At 44.9% G+C, this 24,112-nt stretch overlaps 1 pseudogene; it reads right to left on the bottom strand.

The window, feature by feature from the left end:
• Window positions 1-24,112, bottom strand: part of LOC115149637 (unconventional myosin-VIIa-like) — an 81,151-nt pseudogene that overhangs the window by 21,128 nt on the left and 35,911 nt on the right.

Below are 24,112 nucleotides of genomic sequence, written 5' to 3'. Positions count from 1 at the left end.
CTTCAGTAAAAGAGAAACTACAGAATAGGAGCTGTAAAGGCAGTATGGAGCTTGGCAATTCCTGAGGTCATAATCACCACAATGTCATATTGCGGTATAAATTCCCCAAGTTTCCATAGATCTCCAAAATGACCCATGAGCACAGTTTCTAAATGTTTCTGGAACTTCGGAAAATTACAGGGAATTTTGCAACCCTAGTCATGAGGTCACTCACCACGATGTCATACTGTGGCCGGGTGACAGTGGGAAGGACGTAGACGCAGTCGGCCGGAAAGTCCCCCCGCTGCTTGGTCCTGTCGTTGACCCCGTGAGCCCACCCCGCGGCGCCAACTAAGGGAACACAACATTCAATTCAATGGAAATTCTATTCAAATAACTTTATTGTCCCCTGTGAGGGAACGTCATATGTGGTGGTGCTGAAAAACATGCCTCTGTACAAGAAAACACCAACAAAACCAGTCATTTACCATACTTTCCCTTGTTTGCTTTGAAAAACATGACCTGTTCTTAGAAAGTGTTTCCAATGTTGATCAATGTGCGTTGCCCCTGGGTAATAAACCTAATAAGATAAAGTAAATAGCAGGCACTAGTAGGTTACTTACCGGGGTTGGGGCAGTCCAGCAGCGCCACCAAACTTTGACCTCTTCCTGAGGCCTTCCAAGAAGGTCACAATAAGCTCACAGATGTCCTCTGCATTGTTTGAGGTGAACGTGTACTCGTCTCCTTTGAGAAGCTCTGGCCCTGGAGCTTACCCCCTCTGTCAAGGGAAATAATTCTTACAATATCAAAACAATGATACAGATTATAATATTGTTGTACTTATATTTTATATGGGTCTAAACATGAAAAAAATTGTATATTCACATCTTTCCATATTTTAGTTTATATATTTAATAATGTAATATATTTAGCTTGTATATTACAACTGAAAAAAATATTTTTTTTATCATTACAATCATTACTGCGAGCATGCGCTGACCAACTAGCAAGTGTCTTCACTGACATTTTCAACCTCTCCCTGTTCGAGTCTGTAATACCAACATGTTTTAAGCAGACCACCATAGTGCCTGTGCCTAAGAACACTAAGGTAACCTGCCTAAATGACTACCAACCAGTAGCTCTCACGTCTGTAGCCATGAAGTGCTTTGATAGGCTGGTCATGGATCACATCAACATCATTATCCTAGAAACCCTAGACCCACTCCAATTTGCATACCGCCCCAACAGATCCACAGATGATGCAATCTCTATTGCACTCCACACTGCCCTTTCCCACCTGGACAAAAGGAACAGCTATGTGAGAATGTTATTAATTGACTACAGCTCAGCGTTCAACACCATAGTGCCCTCAAAGCTCATCAATAAGCTAAGGACCCTGGGACTAAACACCTCCCACTGCAACTGGATCCTAGACTTCCTGACGGGCTGCCCCCCAGGTGGTAAGGGGAGGTAACAACACATCCGCCACGCTGATCCTCAACACAGGGCCCCTCAGGGATGTGTGCTCAGCCCCTCCACTACTCCCTGTTCACTCATGACTGCACGTCCAGGCACGACTTCAACACCATCATTAAATTTGCCGATGACACAACAGTGGTAGGCCTGATCACCGACAACGACAAGACAGCCTATAGGGAGGAAGTCACAGACCTGGCCGTGTGTTGTCAGGACAACAATATATCCCTCCACGTGATCAAGACTAAGGAGATTATTGTGGACTACAGGAAAAAGAGGACCGAGTACACCCCCATTCTCATCGACGGGGCATTAGTGGAGCAGGTTGAGAGCTTCAAGTTCCTTGGTGTCCACATCACCAACAATCTAACATGGTCCAAGCACACCATGACAGTCGTGAAGCGGGCACGACAAAACCTATTCCCCCTCAGGAGACTGAAAAGATTTGGCATGGGTCCTCAAAAGGTTCTACAGCTGTACCATCGAGAGCATCCTGACCGGTTGCATCACTGCCTGGTATGGCAACTGCTCAGCCTTCGACCGCAAGGCACTACAGAGGGTAGTGCAAACAGACCAGTACATCACTGGGGCCAAGCTTCCTGCCATCCAGGACCTCTATACCAGGCGGTGTCAGAGGAAAGCCCTAAAAACTGTCAAAGACTCCAGCCACCCTAGTCATAGACTGTTCTCTCTGCAACCACACGGAAAGCGGTACCGGCGCACCAAGAATAGGTCCAAGAGGCTTCTAAACCGCTTCTACCCCCAAGCCATAAGACTCCTGAACATCTAGTCAAATAGCTACCCAGACTATTTGCATTGCCTGCCCTCCCCAAACGATTGAATGAAAACATATCTAATTATCATTGACGAATAATGACTACAGTCTATTGAGAGACAGGAATAGTAGCAGCATTACCTGCTACTGGACACAGCAGTGATCTCTGGGAAAGAGAGTTCCAAAAGGACCTGCTCCTGCTCATCTACAAAGTAGACCCCGGTCCAGTTCACTGCCACAATGACGTCATTCTTAGGCAGGCTGGGTCCTGAGGGGTTCAAAGTTTACTTAGAGGTCATTTCAACCTACGTTTAGTCATGATATCATGGATACGATACAGGTCTTTCTCAGAAATATAACTAGTGTTACATCCCTTGTATTACATTGGCCAAAACTCCCATAAATATCAACAGTAGACTTACCTGAAAATTTGAAGGCCTCGTAGAAGCGTGAGAAGAGTAAAGGCCACTTAAAACGAGCAAAGTCAACCACGTCCTCTTTCACATTCTGAGGGTCCAACCTCTTCTGAGTGTAAACTCCCTGAGGCAGAGGAGGGATTAGAGAGACTGTTTGAGAACTGGGTGTGTGAGCGTATGTACTGTTCATAAGACAATATAGTCAAGTTGTAGTGGTAAAAACAAAGGTGGGTAAACACTGAACGCTGACTGATATGATGGCGACGATTAACAAATGCTAATTCAGAAAACAATAATTTGGCGTAGTAGACGCTTAAACGCTATTCACTAAAGCATAAGCAGTGGAAAAAGTGCTTACATGTGTTTATCCACTACATCCCTGATTATAGTGACAAATTGTTCAAAGGACAAATCCTGTTGTAAGAGCACGAGAAACAGATTTGGGGTCAGAAAGTGAAGGGCGGTGTGACTGATCCTTGGGGGACACCTACCTTTTTGTGGGAAGAGACAACTAGCTGAGCCCACTTGTCAGTGGTCTTGGCGGAGCTGATTTCACGGTCAGGGATGTAGGAGGGGATGAGGTTGAGGAGGCACTCTTGGAGGATCTCTGAGCCATAGTCTACGTAGTACTGCTGAGATGCCAGCTCCGCCAGCTCCGCCAGATCCTCGTCCTGAGTAAGAGAGAGGGAGATTGAGAGAGGGAGAGTGGATAGATGGAGTGAGTGAGAGATAAGGCAGAACATTCTCATATTTTACAAATAAACATCAGGCATGAATGTGCATTCACATATACACTGAACAAAAATAAAAAGATAACATTCAACAATTTCAAAGATGTAGTTCATATAACGAAATTCGTCAATTGAAATAAATTCATTAGGCCCTAATCTGTGGATTTCACATGACTGGGAATACAGAAATGGATATGTTGGTCACAGATACCTTAAAAAAAAAAGTAGGAGCGTGGATCAGAAAACCAGTCAGAATTTGGTGTGACCACCATTTGCCTCATGCAGCACAATACATGTCCTTCACAGAGTTGATCAGGCTGTTGATTGTGGCCTGTGGAATGTTGTCCCGCTGTGCGAAGTTGCTGGATATTGGCAGGAACTGGAACACATTGTCCTACACATCCCAAACATACTCAATGGGTGACATGTCAGGTGAGTATGCGGGCCGTGGAAGAACTGGGACATTTTTAGCTTCCCGGAGTTGTGTACAGATCCTTGCGACATGGGGCCTTGCATTATCATGCTGAAATATGAGGTGATGGCGGAAGATGAATGGCACGACAATGGGCATCAGGATCTTGTGCATTCAAATTGCCATCAATGACATGTAATTGTGTATGTTGTCCGTAGTTTATGCCTGTCCATACCATAACCCCACCGCCACCATGGGGTACTCTTCACAACGTTGACATCAGCAAACCACTTGCCCACACGACGGCATACGTCTGCCATCTGCCCGATACAGTTGAATCCGGAATTCATCCGTGAAGAGCACACTTCTCCAGCGTGCCAGTGGCCATCGAAGGTGAGCATTTGCCCACTGAAGTCGGTTACGACGCCGAACTGCAGTCAGGTCAAGACCCTGGTGAGGACGACGAGCACGCAGATGAGCTTCCCCGAGACGGTTTCTGACAGTTTGTGCAGAAATTATTTGGTTGTGCAAGCCCACAGTTTCATCAGCTGTTCGGATGGCTGGTCTCAGACGATCCCGCAGGTGAAGAAGCCAGATGTCGAGGTCCTGGGCTGGCGTGGTTACACGTGGTCTGCTGTTGTGAGACCAGTTGGACGTACTGCCAAATTCTCTAAAATGTTGTTGGAGATGGCTTATGGCTGAGAAATTAATATTAAATTCTCTGGCAACAGCTCTGTTGGACATTCCTGCATTGACCATGCCAATTGCACACTCCCTCAAAACTTAAGATGTCTGTGGCATTGTGTTGTGTTACAAAACTGCATATTTTAGTATGTCCTTTTATTGTCCCCAGCACAAGGTGCACCTGTGTAATGATCAGGCTGTTTAATCAGCTTCTTGATAATCCATCCACCTGAGGTGTGGCATATCTTGGCAAATGAGAAATGCTCACTAACAGGGATGAAACAAATTTGTACAGAAAATTAAGGGAAATAAGCTTTTTGTGCGTATGGAACATTTCTGGGATCTTTAATTTCAGCTCATGAAACATGGGACCAACACTTTAGACGTTGCGTTTACATTTTTGTTTAACGTACATAAGAATTAACTAAATACCACATAAAAACGCCATCTCACATCATTCATCAACCTATAAGAGAGAGAGGAAGAGTGGAAAAGACACAATCAAAGAGCAATTCCCCAAATTTGCTCTCTCACCTCTAACCTCCCTCCTCATACATGCCTTCATCCCTCTGCCCTCATTCCCCACTCACCCTCTCGCAGTGGTACTCGCCGAACTTGACTCCCCGGACAGTCTGCTGGTAGATGAGGTTGGTGGCCACACTGTCGTCGCCAGGATTGTGCCAGGGCGTGAAGATCTCCTTCCTGAAGAAAAGGCGCCAGGGAGCATTCCTCTCCTGGACTCCCTGTCCTTGGCATACTGCTCGCACTGCGACACGGCATCCATCACATGGTCGCTGCCGCTGCCCAATGAGGATACCTGGGGGGAGAGGGGGAAGAATGGACATTCATCATTGTTAATAAACGTGGGCTCGATAGCTTCTCAAACAAGTTTGTGAGACTGTATGCTTGAGTGAGTTATTCAGTAAGCAAGAGTGTGTCCCTGCTTGCATACATGCGTGTGTGTGCACATCAACACGCATCTCTCTCTCAGATGAAGCGAGTGAGGTCCAGTCCAGTACCTTGTCAAACAGGGCGATGAAGAGGGAGAAACCGAAGCGGTCTTGGAGGCTGATCTTGTCGGCCAGGGAATGACACAGCTCACTGGCTGTGGTGGCTGAGTCAGTCAGCAGGGTCTTAGTGGTGCCATCCATGAAGGTCACTGGCAACATGATGGGTTTCTTTGACTTAGTAGCCTGGGGGGATGATTATTTTTGATAAAAAACAACTCCAGGCTATGCTTGAATGTCTAAAACCAGATATTTTTTACTATCTTCTTAAATAATTCTACATTTAAAAAATAAAATTGGTTTAAATTGATATTGATTTGATGTTTTATTGAATTTAAACTTTTTTTAACTAGGCAAGTCAGTTAAGAACAAATTGTTATTTACAATGACGGCCTACACCGGCCAAACCCAGACAAAGCTGGGCCAATTACGCGCCGCCCTATGGGACTCCCAATCACGGCCGGTTGTGATACAGCCTGGATTCGAACCAGGGTGTCTGTGGTGACACCTCTAGCACTGAGACGCAGTGCCTTAAAACGCTGCGTCACTTTTCAACATTGCAGAACCAATTATATATTTGTTAACTTAAGGTGACATTTTTCATGTAGAAAATAAAGACAAACGGCATAGACAAATTGATTTGCACCCCGGAGGTAGTACTTAGTTGCACCGCCTTTGGCCAATATAACTGCCAACAAATGCTTCTTGTAACCATCAATAAGCTTGCTGCACCTTACTACTGACAATTTGTCACACTCTTCAGCAGCAAACCGAATGAAAACAACACCCTCCCTACAATCAAAGACGAGGGAGGTTTGAGAATGCAGTGAGATTGATTTGCTGCCTCTGGTAATTGGGGCCTTGAACACGTGCAAGGCATCATGAAATCAGAAGATGATCAGGTGTCGAATGTTCAACCCAGCGTCCAAAAACTGGGTCTCCATTGAAGGTTGTGGGTCTTCCAGCAGCACATCAAAAAGCACCCAGGAATGGTTCAAGAAGCGATGCTGGACTGTTCTGGAATGGCCAGCGCAGCGTCCAGATATGAATCATATCTAAAACCTATGGAGAGATCTGAAAACAGCAGTTGGTGGAGGGCACCCCTCAAACATTGAAGAATTAGAGCAGTTTGCTGCTGAAAAGTCGGTGTTAGCAGTTAACTTGGCCAAAGGCTGTGCAACCAAGTCCTAGCTCCGGGGTGCAAATCATTTTGTCCATGCCATTTGTCTTTATTTTCTACATTCAAATGGTATACTTAGGTAACAACATTTTTATTGGTTCTGCAATGCAGAAAATCCAATAACAAGGGGTGGTGACCAAAAGTTGAATTTAAATTTCAACACATTTTTTAAAAAAGAAATAGTGAATCATTTAAGTGCAAGGGTGCCAATATATTTGCAGTGGTGTAAAGTACTTAAGTAAAAATACTTGAACGTACTAGTTAAGTCGTTTTTTGTGGTATCTGTACTTTACTATTTATATTTTTGACAACTTTTACTCCACTACATTCCTATAGAAAATAATGTACTTTCTACTCCATACATGTTCCCTGACACCCAAAAGTACTCATTATATTTTGAATGCTTAGCAAGACAGGAAAATGGTCTAATTCAAGCACTTAAAGAGAAAATCCCTGGTCATCCTTACTGCATCTGATCTGGCGTACTCACTAAGCACAAATGCTTTGTTTGTAAATGATGTCTGAGTGTTGGAGTGTGCCCCTGGCTATCCGTACATTTTTAAAACAAGAACATCGTGCTGTCTGGTTTGCTTAATATAAGGTATTTGAAATGATTTATACTTTTACTTTGGATACTTATGTATATTTTAGCAATAACATTTACTTTTGAAAACCAAATACTTTTTTACTCAAGTAGTATTTTACTGAGTGACTTTCACTTTTACTTGAGTCATTTTCTATTAAGGTATCCTTACTTTTACTCAAGTATGACAATTGGACACCGATCTCAATTTAGCATTTTCCAGCTAATAATACGGTTTAGAACTTCCCCTATGGTTCACTGATCCTAGATCTGTGCATACCTGCAGCTCGAGCCAAGATGGCGGCTGGGTCCTGGCGCAGTTCACAAAGGTCCTCCTCAACCTCTCCTCGCAGTGTGGAGCGTAGCCCGGCGGACCGCTGATCATGAACGTACGCAAATACTGAGGGAGGGAGAAGGGGGGGGGGTCTCAGGGGTTAAAGACCAATGAGACATTCTGGGGCACATTGAGTGGATCCACTTTCAATTCATCAGAACTAGACCAAGACAATGAGAGGTGTGTGTGTGTGTGTGTTTGCATACATGTGTATTTACGCTGTGTGTGTGTTATCAAAAATACGAGGGTCTTACTTTGGCAAACTTCTCAGAGGGAGCGAAGCAGCCAGCGCAGAGAGAGAGCAGGATCCAGCGACGGGCATGGCTACTCTTAGATGGGTTCTGGGTCAGCTGCTTGCAGATCTGACAGTGGATCTCATCCCTGGTAAAAGACACAACAGCCAGCCAATAACAGTGATGGTTAGGGGTCCCCATATTCAAACTAGCATACCACTTATAATACAAGTCCAATATATTACTTAATCATTTCTTTGTGACAGGTGCAAACAATTACATTTACGTAATATAGCAGATGCTCTTATCCAGAGCGACTTACAATTAATGCATTCATCTTAAAATACTGTAGCTAGGTGAGACAATAACATATGACAATTGTAGTACATTTTCCCTCAAAGTATTTATCAGCAAAGTCTGTGATACTAGCAAAACACTCAGTGGGAGTTATTTAAGATAGTGTACTCTTCAAAGAGGTAGTGTTTCAGACGTTTTCGGAAGATGGGCAGGGACTCCGCTGTCCTGACCATTGGGGTACCAGAACAGAGAAGAACTTTGACTGGGCTGAGTGGGAGCTGCCTTCCTGTAGCGGTGGGAGGGCCAAGCGACCAGAGGTGGCAGAACGGAGTGTTCGGGTTGGGGTGTAGGGTTTGAGGATAGCCTGAAGGTAGGGAGGGGCAGTTCTCTTGTTGGTCCATAGGCAAGTACCAGGGTCTTGAAGATGATGCGAGCTTCAACTGGAAGCCAGTGGAGTGTGGGGAGGAGCCAAGTGACATGGATTGAACAGGTGGGATGCGGCGTTCTGGATAAGTTGCAGCGGTTTTATGGCACAAGCGGGGAGCCAACAGAGAGTTGCATTAGTCTAGATGGGAGATGACAAGTGCATGGATTAGGACCTGGCCGCTTCCTGTGTGAGGAAAGGTTGTACTCTACGGATGTTGTAGAGCATGAACCTGCAGGAGCGAGTATCTGCTTTGATGTTTGCAGAGAACGACAGGGTGTTGTCCAGGGTCACGCCAAGGGGCACCGTGGAGTTGTCAACTGTGATGGAGAGGTCTCGGAGCGGGCAGGCCTTCCCCGGGAAGAGGAGCAGCTCCATTTTGTCGAGGTTGCGCTGAAGGTGGTGGGCCAACATCCAAGCACTATGGTGGAAGCTCAGATCATCAATGAAGGAGGGGAGGCGTGGAGAGAACAGATTAAGAATGTTGAGAAAAAGTATGAGTAATTGGTAGAGTAGGTCAAAGGGTCGTAGGTCACCTGAGGACGGGCCTTAGGATGCCGTTGCCGATGATGAAGTGCAGCTTCTCCAGGTTGGAGGTGGGCCGGTCCTCCAACATGCTGTTTCCCTGTAGGCTGTAATCACCGTCCATCAAATGCCGGGTCACCTATAGGGGAGAAGAGGAGGCGGGGCCAACAGGGAACAGTCATGCCATTGGCGATTACTTCCATTCAGTCAGTTGGATATTGGTATTGGTAAATGCGGAGTTGGCAACGTGGGGTTCGGATTACAGGGGTACCCACAGATGCTGAACACCCCCATAACAAATCAGAGTACCCCATATAATCTGTCAAATATTAACATGGGCATATCCATAAGCAGCAACAAGAATGTTGGTCCAACCCACTATTTTTGGGATTGTGTGGCTCAGTTGGTAAGAGCATGGTGCTGCTAACTGGCATATATTATCATTATTATGTTTTTTACTATTATTATTATGAAAGCTATAATGAGACACAAACCTCCTCAGTGAACCTGGACTTCCTCTTCAGTGTGAGAGAGACCAGCTTGTGTCTCACACTGTTCTGTAAGAGGGAGACAGAGGGGCGTAGTTGAGCTTTATGTTGTCTGTAAATCTGTCTGTGTCCTGGATGACAGACACAAAACAATCCACCCATTCTACCAACGTCCCCCTTCTCATCTCAACGCTCATTAAGAAATACTAGCGGCCATGACTGAAGGCAAACAAGAGTTGTCTTGGGGGTGTGGTTTGATGTGGGTCTTTGCCATTCAATTACAACAAACAAGTGCAGTAGTGAGTACAGCGAGGTAAGCTATGCTAGCTTTGCTATGGATAGAACAAAGATTTGACGTTGAGGACTTCTCCCCTCCTGACTGACACACCATCTCAAGATGGTCAGCTAATTCAGTTCTATGTGTAGGCTAAAGCCTGACCGTGTGTTTAGCCAAACTGACAGCAGCTAGCTAGCATAGCTTGTTGATAGCTGCAGCTGGCTATCATATCTTGCTGATATTTCTCTGCCAAATCAGTTATGGCAAGATAGCAAGAGCCTGGAATGTGTTTCATAAGTAACTCATTCTACAGCACCTTGCTACGAAAGTAGCTTGCAACTTAGTGTATATTTACATTACGGGATAAAACGTTGAAACTAAGTGGCCAGTTTATTGGGTACACCGATCTACATTGAACAAGAATATAAGCGCAACATGTAAAGTGTTGGTCCCATGTTTCATGAGCTGAAATAAAAGATTCCAGAAATGTTCCATATGCACAAAAACCTTCTTGCTCTCAAATGTTGTGCATAAACTTGCTTACATCCCTATTAGTGAGCATTTCTCCTTTGCCAAGATAATCCACCCACCTGACAGATGTGGCATATCAAGAAGCTGATTAAACAGCATGATCATTACACAGGAGTATTTGTCTGATTGGCTGGGTCTGGCTCCCCAGTGGGTGGGCCTATGCCCTCCCAGGCCCACCCATGGCTGCACCCTGCCCAGTCATGTGAAACCCATAGACTAAGGCCTAATTCATTCATTTCAATTGACTGATTTTCTTATATGAACTGTAATTCAGTAAAATATTTGAAATTGTTGCATGTTGCGATTATATTTTTGTTCAGTATAGTACCGGGTTGGACCCCCTTTGCCTCCAGAACAGCCCAAAACAATTGTGGGCATGGATTCTACAAGGTGACAGAAACGTACCCCAGGGATGTTGGTCCTTGCTATTAAAAAATAATAATAATAAAAACTCCACTTTGTCCATGACTGCCAACAGGCTCATCTTAACACACCCCTTCTTACATGTGTCTCTTGGGGTCAATCTTCTCCAGGTGAACTGGCATCACACAGTTGCTGCAGATTGGACGGCGGTACATTCATGCTGTGAACAGCTCGTTCCATCTTTTCCCAAAGATGCTCTATTGGGTTTGGTCTGGAACAATGTTCAGATATACTGTGGCGTTCAATCGTTGCTGAATTGGTATTAAGGGATCTAACGTGTGCCAGGGAAACATTCCCCACACCAGTACACCACGGCCATCAGCCTGTACCGTTGACACCAGGCAGGATGGGTCCATGGACTTACACCAAATCCTGACTCTGCCGTCAGCATGACGCAACAGGAACTGTGATTCGTCGGACCAGGCAATGTTTTTCCACTGCTTAATTGTCCAGTGTTTGTGATCGCGTGCCCACTGTAGCAGCTTCTTCTTGTTGTTCTTAGCTGATAGGAGTGGAACCTGGTGTGGTCGTCTGCTGCAATAACCCATCCATGACAAGGATCGACGAGTTGTGCACGATTCTTGCCATTCTTTCGCCCTCAGGACTGCCGCTGATTGGATGTTTTTTTTTGTTGCACTATTCTCGGTAAACTCTAGACACCATTATGCATTAAAAGCCCAGGAGGGCGGCCGTTTCTTAGATAATGGATCCCGACGCTAAAAGTTGCTTAGGTCACTCAATCGCTCAATCGAACAGTAACTGAATGTCTACCTGCTTTATATAGCAAGCCACGGCCACGTGGTTGCAATTGCTGAACTTCTGTAGATATTCTAAACAAAGTATAACAGTGTGATATAGAACAAACCATCCTTCACATAATACTGTACGAGCAGTGTTCTGCTAATACAGTGCCTTCGGAAAGTATCAGACCCCTCGACTTTCTCCACATTTTGTTATATGTTACAGCCTAATTCTGAAAATGGGTTTAATTGTTTTTTTCCCCTCATCAATCTACACACAATACCCCATAATGACAAAGCAAAAACAGGTTTGTAGAAATGTTTGCAAATGTATAAAAAATAAATAACTGAAATATGACATATACAGTGCCTTGCAAAAGTATTCAACCCCCTTGACGTTTTTCCTATTTCGTTGCATTGCAACCTGTAATTTAAATGTATTTTTATTTGGATTTCATGTAGTGGACAAACACGAAATAGTCCAAATTGGTGAAGTGAAAAACTTTCTAAAAACTTTCTAAAAACATAAGTGGTGCGTACATATGTATTCACCCTCTTTGCTATGACGCCCCTAAATAAGATCTGGTGCAACCAATTACCTTCAGAAGTCACATAATTAGTTAAATAAAGTCCATCTGTGTGCAATCTGTGTGCAATCTGTGTCCAATGGAGTCTGCAACACCACCAAGCAAGGGGCACCACCAAGCAAGCGGCACCATGAAGACCAAGGAGCTCTCCAAACAGGTCAGGGACAAAGTTGTGGAGAAGTACAGATCAGGGTTGGGTTATAAAAAATATTTGAAACTTTGAACATCCCACGGAGCACCATTAAATCCATTATAAATAATGGAAAGAATATGGCACCACAACAAACCTGCCAAGAGAGGGCCACCCACCAAACCTCACAGACCAGGCAAGGAGGGCATTAATCAGAGAGGCAACAAAGAGACCAAAGATAACCCTGAAGAAGTTGCAAAGCTCCACAACGGAGATTGGAGTATCTGTCCATAGGACCACTTTAAACCGCACACTCCACAGAGCTGGGCTTTACGGAGAGTGGCCAGAAAAAAAGCCATTGCTTAAAGAAGAAAATAAGAAAACACATTTGGTGTTCACCAAAAGGCATGTGGGAGACTCCCCAAACATATGGAAGAAGGTACTCTGGTCAGATGAAACTAAAATTGAGCTTTTTGGCCATCAAGGATGTTTCCCACCTCCCATCACCACGAGAACACCATCCCCACATTGAAGCATAGTGATGGCAGCATCATGCTGTGAGGATGTTTTTCCATCGGCAGGGACTGGGAAACTGGTTAGAATTGAAGCAATGACGGATGGCACTAAATACAGGGAAATTCTTGTTTGTCTTTCAGAGATTTGAGACTGGGACGGAGGTTCACCTTCCAGCAGGACAACGGCCCTAAGCATGCTGCTAAAGCAACACTCAAGTGGTTTAAGGGATAACATTTAAATGTCTTGGATTGGCCTAGTCAAAGCCCAGACCTCAATCCAATTGAGAATCTGTGGTACGACTTAAAGATTGCTGTACACCAGCGGAACCCATCCAGCTGGAGCAGTTTTGCCTTGAAGAATGGGCTGCAATTGCTGCAAAAGGTGGCTCTACAAAGTATTGCCTTTGGGCGGGTGAATAGCTATGCAACCTCAAGTGTTCTGTTTCTTGTTTGTTTCACAATTAATAAAAAAATTTTGCATCTTCAAAGTGGTAGGCTTGTTGTGTTAATCAAATCATACAAACCCCCCAAAAATCAATTTTAATTCCAGGTTGTAAGGCAACAAAATAGGAAAAATGCCAAGGGGGTGAATAATTTCGCAAGTCACTGTAAATACACCCTCATTGCTAAGAACAACTAGATATAAATAAAACGTAGCTACTAACCAACAACACACAAGTATCAGGTTTGATGGTTGACAGCCCAAGTAGAAGCTAGTCAGATATTATCCGGATCATGGCAATCTGCCCAAGATTGTTGAACAACTATATGGACCCTCAACACAAGGGCTTCTCAGGGGTGTGTGCTTAGTCCCTTCCTGTACTCCCTGTTCACCCACGACTGCGTGGCTGCACACAACTCCAACACCATCATCAAGTTTGCTGATGACACGGCGGTGGTAGGCCTGATCAACGAAGACGATTAGTCAGCCTACAGGTAGGAGGTCAGAGACTTAGCAGTGTGGTGCCAGGACAACAACAAAAAAAAGAGGGGAGAGCACATCCACATCGATGCTGTTGTGGAGCGTGTCGAGATCTTCAAGTTCCTTGGCGTCCACATCACTAAGGACTTAACATGTTCCACACACACAAACACAGTCGTGAAGAGGGCACGGCACGGCACCCCCCCCCCAAGAGGCTGAAAAGATTTGGCAATTGTTACAGTTGCACCGTCGAGAGAATCTTGACTGGCTGCATCAACGCTTGGTGTGGCAAATGCACCACCCTTTACCGCAAAGCGATACAGATGGTGTTGCGGACAGCCCAGTACATCACTGGGGCCGAGCTCCCTGCCATCCAGGACCTCTATATCAGGTGATGTCATATAGTAGGAAAGCCCAGGAAATTGCCAAAGACTCCAGTCACCCAAGCCATAGACTGTTCACTCGGTACCGGAACATCGGCTCTCGGACCAATAGGCTCCAAGACAGCTTCTACTCCCTAGCCATAAGACTGAAATAGCCAGACTGCTAAGTAGTCAATTAATGGAACCCAAACTATCTTGCACTGACTCTACACACACACTCACTAGACTATATATACACACACACACACACACACACACACACACACACACACACTCACTCACACACATTACATTGACACTCACACACAAAACCCACACACATTCACATACACACATACCAAAGAACAAACACACACAGTATATACACATTACACACAAGCACACTCACACACTTTCACTCATCATTTGCTGCTGCTACTCTGTTCCTTATTTTTCTCTTATTATTATCAATCCTGATGCCTAGTCACTTTACCCTGCCTTCATGTATAGTACATATCTACCTCAAAGTAAGGTAGCAGGCATAAAAGAAAGCTACAGAAAAGTTGATACTGTGAGATTTCAAAACGTTTAAAACCATAGAGACTGTCAATGAATACAGCAAAGCGTTGCTGTTTTTATGAGGAAGTTTAATGTTTAAGTTCTTACTCAGCACTTTGTATTCAACACTTTGATAAGACATTAAATCAGTGTTCTTCCTATTCCCCCTCAGTGCTACAAAAAGCACTGCAGCAGTATGAGTAGGAAAGGGTATCAATAGGCTTGCATTGTTGTTATTATTAGCAGCTTGGGTCTTTTTTAATATCAAGGAATATTTCATTTTCTCGGTTCATACTGTAGGAGTAACATGAATTTGTGCATGAGGCAAATAATGCGGTGCGACTCGGGTTTCACCATCAGCTGGAAGACGGTGTCCCTTTTTGGTCAGTCAGTGGAGGAAAGGGAGAGCGGAGGGATGTTAAGAGACTGACCATCAGATGCAGGCACCATCAATCCAGTAAAATACAAATAAAATGAAATTTATTTAACTGTATGCTCACTCAGCTGTGCTTCACAAGCAGTGGCGATTTTAGCATGTAAATCTTGGTGGGCCCCAAAAAATAATTGTGGGATGCATGCCAGCAAAGCCACTACACAACACAACACTAAACAATACATTAATTGCACTATAACGGTGACAAACGGTGCCCACAAACTGTTAGGGCCTACATAAAGCTGTCCCAACAGCAGAGTCCCAACTGCAGTCCCAACACCTTACCAGCGGAGCCTTGTCTGGCAGAGAAACAGTTCATCCAGCCTCATTTACTGCCTTTAAAAAAAAAACATAGCTGATATGGCTGACTTGCTTAAACAAATGTGGTTTCTACTGACACTTGAGATGCACAAACTATGGCATAAGGGGACAACAAACGGATAAGAAGCAATCCGTAATTTCGATTAAGACAATGAGCAAGCTAGGACAGACGTAGTCAATATAACTATTTGTTCAGCACTTTTGAAATGTACAGCGACAGAATTCAGAACATGGGCCGTTCTTACAGTGTTCTCCCTGTACACCAGGTCAGAACTGTAGGATAAATAAAGGGGGCATATAAGCAGACAATGAAAGCTCTTACAATATTCAATGATTACATTTCTCAAAAACAGGTTATAGGTTACATGGGCACCACCAAGTCAGAACAGTAGGCGAAATTAAGAGGGGAAATAGACCAAATTATTTGGGTGAAGCACATGTGCTACTAACAGCTTACAACACACACTTAGTATTACTTTCTTAGCTACGGTATATCTCTCTCCCTGGCATATTACATCATTTATGCAGCAGCATACCAGACATTGTTGGACTCACCTTGTTGTGCTGTGTTCACAGCACTCACTTGAACAGGAAGGTGGCACGGTAGAATCATGATGAAGTCAGTGATCTTCAGCTCAATAAAGAGGCCCGAGTTCCCAATTTACAATTCCGAGTTCAATGAAAGTTCAAAATGTATTTTCCCAGTCGTACAGTTGGTCATTTTTCCCGACTTCCCAGTTGACTTGAACTCACTAAAGTCAGATTTTGCAGTTCTGAGTTAAGTTGTTTTGAGCACAGCACAAATCATGCTTCAATGACAGCATGGCCAATGTTGAATGTTTATCATTTTAAACTAGGAAAATACAGTGAGGGAAAAAAGTAGTTGATCCCCTGCTGATTTTGTACATTTGCCCACTGACAAAGAAATGATCAGTCTATAATTTTAATGGTAGGTTTATTTGAACAGTGAGAGACAGAATAACAACAAAAAAATCCAGAAAAACGCATGTCAAAAATGTTATAAATTGATTTGCATTTTAATGAGGGAAATAAGTATTTGACCCCTCTGCAAAACATAAGTTAGTACTTGGTGGCAAAACCCTTGTTGGCAATCACAGAGGTCAGATGTTTCTTGTAGTTGGCCACCAGGTTCGCACACATCTTAGGCGGGATCCTCAGCAGCAATCGCTGCCAAAGGTGCTTTAACAAAGTACTGAGTAAAGGGTCTGAATACTTATGTAAATGGGATTTCCTTTTTATTTTTTGTATATATTTGCAAAAAATTCGAAAAACCTGTTTTTGCTTTGTCATTATGGGGTATTGTGTGTAGATTGATGAGTAAAAAAACTATTTGATACATTTTAGAATAAGGCTGTAACGTAAGAAATTGTGAAAAAAGTCAAGGGGGTTTGAAAACTTTACGAATGCACTGTATGTATGTATGTATGTATGTATGTATGTATGTATGTATGTATGTATGTATGTATGTATGTGTATATGTATACACACACACACACACACACACATAAAGATTAGCACAAATTAAATAGTTAAAATATAGTCGTTGCATACGTACAGTATTTTGCTCCCTGAGTCAATACATGCTAGTAACACCTTTGGCATCGATTACAGCTGTGAGTCTTCTTGGGTAAGTCTATAAGAGCTTTGCACACCTGCATTGTGCAATATTTGCCCATTATTCTTTTCAAAATTCTTCAAGCTCTGTCAAGATGTTGGTGATCATGGATAGATAGCAATTTAAGTCTTGCCATAGATTTTCAAGCAGATTTAAGTCAAAACTGTAAATTGGCCACTCAGGAACATTCACCGTCTTCTTGGTAAGCAACTCCAGTGTAGATTTGGCCTTGTGTTGGAGTTTAAAGCCGACTGAAGCAGGTTTCCCCTCTAGGATTTTGCCTGTCCTTAGCTCCATCCCGTTTCTTTTCATCCTGACTACCCAGTATTTTCTGATGTCAAGCATACCCATACCATGATGCAGACACCACCATGCTTGAAAATAAGGAAGCAGTTAGTTAGTGCCTTGTTGCATACAAAATGCATGTTTTCAAATATTTGTATTCTGTATATTTGTTTTTTTGTTTTACTCTGTCATTTAGGTCATTATTGTGGAGACACTACAATGTTGTTGATCCATCCTCAGTTTTCTCCCATCACAGCCATTGAACTCTGTAGCCGTTTTAAAATCACCAATGGCCATCCCTGAGCAGTTTCATTCCTGTCCTGCAGCTCAATTCATATTTGATGTGTATTGGTAGTTGAATACAGGGGTTCCCAAATTTTTTCACTCGGGCCCTCCTTCCAGCATTGGGGAACATCCCGCACCCCCCATGCTTAAATGGATATTTAATGTATGATGTATTATTGTTACCCGTCTCCCAAATCACTGCCCTTCTTTGTGAGGCATTCGAAAAGCTCCCTGGTCTTTGTAGTTAAAACTGTACTTGAAATTCAATACTTGACTGAGTTGTTGTATGTATGGGGTACAGAGGTAGGGTTAGTCGTTAAAAAATGTCACACAGAGTGAGTCCATGTAACTTATTTTTTGATTTGTTAAGCTACATTTTACTCCTTGCCTAAACAAACAGGCTGAATACTTGAATACTTAACTACTATATTTTAGTTATATATTTTTTTATTTAACTTAAAATATTATTTTCTTCCACATTGACAGAGTATTTTGTTTAGATTGTTGACAATAAAATTACAATTAAATCCATTATAATCCCTCTTTGTATCACAATGAAATGTTTTACAAAGAAATCCAAGAGGTCTGAATTTGTAAGGCACTGTATTGGTTTCCTGACCCAGTAAGCAGTATTTGGACAGACAGCCATCTTTGGTTTGGTTTAACTGGCTGCAGTCACAAAATGTTAACTTTAGTATGTTTGCCCCCACCCCCCCTCCTCCACACACAAAGGTTCAGTTAGGTATTAGCATGTTCTTCATTTCTTGCCCAAATTATCTCAAAGTATCTGAAATGAAGTGTGTGTGTGGGTAGCCTGAGTGGGGTTAAGGTAATATTCAGTTAGACACTCATGACTCAGGGATCATGTGCAAAGCTGTAGGACCACAATGGCGAACACACACACACGATGGGTAAAAGGTCGAAAGTCAGAGGTCAACTCACCAGCTGGTCACCCTCATCCTCATGGAAGAGCAGAGGCTGCTTGAGCGGGCGCAGCACGTATGTGTGTGTGGTGGTGCCCTGGAAGTTGTGGTGGCGAACTTGGAGAACTTGTACTCCGACAGGTCCTCTTCCTCGTCGTCAGGCAGAGGGACAGCTTCGTCTAAGTCCTCCTCCTCGGTCCGCAGAGCCACTTCCAGGTCCTACAACACACCCATGTAAAAAGGCACAGAGACACAGAGGCATAGAGGCATGCAGAGGGAGGGACGCTGGCACGCATAGAGGCACACGTGCGCACACACAGGCACACCAGTGGCATAGCGCAGTTTTGCACTGATACGATTTTTTCCCCCAGAATATTGACACGGTCTGAAAAGGGATCTTTTTTTTTGCAATGGGGGAGAGAAATGTAAATTTTATAGCTAATCTCATGTTATTTTACATATTGTGCCATGAGGTGGAGAGAAAATGTTGCTGTTTTAGAGCTCAGGGATTCTGGAAAGATGAGACAATCTCAACATTTTCCACAAATATATTAACAACATTTTAAATATATATTTTGACAGACCAAAGTATCAGCCTCCTAATTATACTTGTTTTAATCGGAAAGTGCCACTAACTGGATTTATGTCAACTCTGCCAGACACCATAAAAGGCCATTATTCTCCAACATTATTCTCCAACAAGTGTTTAAAGGCCTTGGCTGTTTAATTTGAACAAATCTGTAATACAAATCTCAAAACATATTTTGGTTTTGGTTTATAGTACTATTAAGAGCTCCAGCATTTTTTCTAGATTTTTTCGAGAAATACTTCAATTGTTTAAGCATATGTTGCGGAACAGAGGTCTTGTTGCACGACATGTAATGAGGACATGAATAAGGGGACCTTACTTACGCTGCCACTCTAACCTGGTGGTCCCAGCGCGCACGACCCACGTGGAGTTCCAGGTCTCCGGCAGCCTCTGGAACTGCCAGTCTGCGGCCAACAAGGCTGAGTTCATCTCAGCCTATGCTACCCTCCAGTCCCTAGACTTCCTGGCGCTGACGGAAACATGGATTACCACAGATAACACTGCTACTCCTACTGCTCTCTCCTCATCTGACCACGTATTCTCGCATACCCCGAGAGTATCTGGTCAGCGGGGTGGCGGCACTGGAATCCTCATCTCTCCCAAGTGGACATTCTCTCTTTCTCCCCTGACCCATCTGTCTATCTCCTCCTTTGAATTCCATGCTGTCACAGTTACCAGCCCTTTCAAGCTTAACATCCTTATCATTTATCGCCCTCCAGGTTCCCTTGGAGAGTTCGTCAATGAGCTTGACGCCTTGATAAGTTCCTTTCCTGAGGATGGCTCACCTCTCACAGTTCTGGGTGACTTTAACCTCCCCACGTCTACCTTTGACTCATTCCTCTCTGCCTCCTTCTTTCCACTCCTCTCCTCTTTTGACCTCACCCTCTCACCTTCCCCCCCTACTCACAAGGCAGGCAATACGCTTGACCTCATCTTTACTAGATGCTGTTCTTCCACTAATCTCATTGCAACTCCCCTCCAAATCTCCGACCACTACCTTGTATCCTTTTCCCTCTCGCTCTCATCCAACACTTCTCACTCTGCCCCTACACGGATGGTATTGCGCCGTCCCAACCTTCGCTCTCTCTCTCCCGCTACTCTCTCCTCTTCCATCCTATCATCTCTTCCCTCTGCTCAAACCTTCTCCAACCTATCTCCTGATTCTGCCTCCTCAACCCTCCTCTCTTTCTGCATCCTTTGATTTTCTCTGTCCCCTATCCTCCAGGCCGGCTCGGTCCTCCCCTCCTGCTCCGTGGCTCGACGACTCACTGCGAGCTCACAGAACAGGGCTCCGGGCAGCCGAGCGGAAATGGAGGAAAACTCGCCTCCCTGCGGACCTGGCATCCTTTCACTCCCTCCTCTCTACATTCTCCTCTTCTGTCTCTGCTGCTAAAGCCACTTTCTACCACTCTAAATACCAAGCATCTGCCTCTAACCCTAGGAAGCTCTTTGCTACCTTCTCCTCCCTCCTGAATCCTCCTCCCCCTCCCCCCCCCCTCCTCCCTCTCTGCGGATGACTTCGTCAACCATTTTGAAAAGAAGGTTGACGATATCCGATCCTCGTTTGCTAAGTCAAACGACACCGCTGGTCCTGCTCACACTGCCCTACCCTGTGCTTTGACCTCTTTCTCCCCTCTCTCTCCAGATGAAATCTCGCGTCTTGTGACGGCCGGCCGCCCAACAACCTGCCCACTTGACCCTATCCCCTCCTCTTCTCCAGACCATTTCCGGAGACCTTCTCCCCTACCTCACCTCGCTCATCAACTCATCCTTGACCGCTGGCGACGTCCCTTCCGTCTTCAAGAGAGCGAGAGTTGCACCCCTTCTGAAAAAACCTACACTCGATCCCTCCCATGTCAACAACTACAGACCAGTATCCCTTCTTTCTTTTCTCTCCAAAACTCTTGAACGTGCCGTCCTTGGCCAGCTCTCCTGCTATCTCTCTCAGAATGACCTTCTTGATCCTAATCAGTCAGGTTTCAAGACTGGGCATTCAACTGAGACTGCTCTTCTCTGTGTCACGGAGGCTCTCCGCACTGCTAAAGCTAACTCTCTCTCCTCTGCTCTCATCCTTCTAGACCTATCTGCTGCCTTTGATACTGTGAACCATCAGATCCTCCTCTCCGAGTTGGGCATCTCCGGCGCGGCCCACGCTTGGATTGCGTCCTACCTGACAGGTCGCTCCTACCAGGTGGCGTGGCGAGAATCTGTCTCCGCACCACGCGCTCTCACCACTGGTGTCCCCCAGGGCTCTGTTCTAGGCCCTCTCCTATTCTCGCTATACACCAAGTCACTTGGCTCTGTCATATCCTCACATGGTCTCTCCTATCATTGCTATGCAGACGACACACAATTAATCTTCTCCTTTCCCCCTTCTGATAACCAGGCGGCGAATCGCATCTCTGCATGTCTGGCAGACATATCAGTGTGGATGACGGATCACCACCTCAAGCTGAACCTCGGCAAGACGGAGCTGCTCTTCCTCCCGGGGAAGGACTGCCCGTTCCATGATCTCGCCATCACGGTTGACAACTCCCTTGTGTCCTCCTCCCAGAGTGCTAAGAACCTTGGCGTGATCCTGGACAACACCCTGTCGTTCTCCACTAACATCAAGGCGGTGACCCGATCCTGTAGGTTCATGCTCTACAACATTCGCAGAGTACGACCCTGCCTCACACAGGAAGCGACGCAGGTCCTAATCCAGGCACTTGTCATCTCCCGTCTGGATTACTGCAACTCGCTGTTGGCTGGGCTCCCTGCCTGTGCCATTAAACCCCTACAACTCATCCAGAACGCCGCAGCCCGTCTGGTGTTCAACCTTCCCAAGTTCTCTCACGTCACCCCGCTCCTCCGCTCTCTCCACTGGCTTCCAGTTGAAGCTCGCATCCGCTACAAGACCATGGTGCTTGCCTACGGAGCTGTGAGGGGAACGGCACCTCCGTACCTTCAGGCTCTGATCAGGCCCTACACCCAAACAAGGGCACTGCGTTCATCCACCTCTGGCCTGCTCGCCCCCCCTACCTCTGAGGAAGCACGGTTCCCGCTCAGCCCAGTCCAAACTGTTCGCTGCTCTGGCACCCCAATGGTGGAACAAGCTCCCTCACGACGCCAGGACAGCGGAGTCAATCACCACCTTCCGGAGACACCTGAAACCCCACCTCTTTAAGGAATACCTGGGATAGGATAAAGTAATCCTTCTAACCCCCCCCTTAAAATATTTAGATGCACTATTGTAAAGTGGTTGTTCCACTGGATATCATAAGGTGAATGCACCAATTTGTAAGTCGCTCTGGATAAGAGCGTCTGCTAAATGACTTAAATGTAAATGTAAATGTCTTACGGTGAAGTTGACCCTGCTCATTCCTGATTCATTTAGGATTTGAGACAAACCTGATGGGAGTATTTTTTTTTGGGGGGGGGGGGGTTGGGTCCTTGTGGAGGCTGCGGGTGAGTGTGCTACGCCAGTGAGGCACACATGGAGGCAGAGATACAGGCAGGTGCATCCACCGACCCACCCACGCACATGGACAGACATATACATCAACGCACACAGACACACACATCCTACATCTCAACCCATACACCTTACATCTATACCCCTACCCCTTGCACATACACCACTGTACCTACACAGACAGTATCTACTGCCCTACTCCCCACCATCGCCCCTAACCAACCCATCTCACCTGGAAGCCGGCCGGCCCCTGTCCCTCCAGGTTGGGCAGTGCCCCTGTGTTCCCCAGGAAGCCAAACATCTGGTCCACCATGTCTGAGTGGTCCACCGGCTGCTGCCTCTCCCACTCCACCTGTTGTGTTGAGGTTGAGTTATAGGCACAGAGTAAAAACAAAGGACAACATCAAACATATAACACAGGGTACTCTACGTGTAGCTTGGACAGCATAAACCAATCTGGGACTGAATATTGTATATGCAGGTGAGGAAGAGAAAACCAAAATGGGTAATACATTGATCACGTGAATAATAAAAACATAAGTCAACAGAGTACGATATGAAAGTTTACCAGATAAACTAAAGACAAGATATTTGGTAGTAGTAATATTGAATAGGTTAATTAATAGGCTATTTTAGCTTGTGAGCTCTACTTCTAGTTGAAATAATTCAAAACCTCCACATAACCTCTTTATGGAACAAATCTCAAATGTGTGACTTTACATCAATTCATGACTAAGTGAAAGTTAAGATTTGCCCCTAAGTAAACAATTAGGTGCTTTAGGAACCTGTTCCACCATCTCCTTCTTTCGTCGTGCCTCTTCCCGTGCCTCCATCTCCCTCTCCTCCTCCTGACGGGTCAGCTCGGCCAGGCGCTCCCTGTGACTCCTCTCGGCCTCGGCCCGCGCCCGCCGCACCGTCATCTGGTTCCTCAGGTGCTCCTCCTCTTGGCGCCGCCGGTGCTGAGAAATGGGGGAGAGAGTTGTTTAGTCACTTACAAATTCTCATAAATGTTCTTAAATGTTACTAGATGTCAAAGTACAGTAGCAGGAAGTAAACACAGGTTACAAAACATTCAGTAAATGGAAAAAGAAGCAGAAGCTAAAGGAGCATAGATAAAATATGGGTACATCACTGGGGCCAAGTTTCCTGCCATCCAGCACCTATATAATAGGTGGTGTCAGAGGAAAGCCCATAAAATTGTCAGAGACTCCAGTCACCCAAGTTATAGACTGTTTTCTCTGCTACCGCAAATAGGCTCCTTAACTGATTCTATCCCCAAGTGATAAGACTACTGAACAATTAATCAATTGGCCAATGGACTATTTACATTGACACCCCCCCCACCCCCCCATTTGTTTTGGACACCGCTGCTACTCGCTGTTTATTATCTATGCATAGTCACTTCACCCCTACCTACATGTACAAATTACCTCAACTAACCTGTATCCCCGCACACTGACTCGATACCGGTACCCCCTCTGTATATAGCCTCGTTATTGTTATTTTATAACTTTTTATAATTTTTTACTTCAGTTTATTTTGTAAATATTTTCTTAACTCTTCTTGAACTGCACTGTTGGTTAAGGGCTTGTAAGTA

Source organism: Salmo trutta, chromosome 15 (genome assembly GCF_901001165.1).
Source record: "Salmo trutta chromosome 15, fSalTru1.1, whole genome shotgun sequence".
Classification (NCBI taxonomy): Eukaryota; Metazoa; Chordata; class Actinopteri; order Salmoniformes; family Salmonidae; genus Salmo; species Salmo trutta.
The sequence above is the reverse complement of the archived record's forward strand: the minus strand, read 5'-3'. Positions and strand labels throughout refer to the sequence as shown.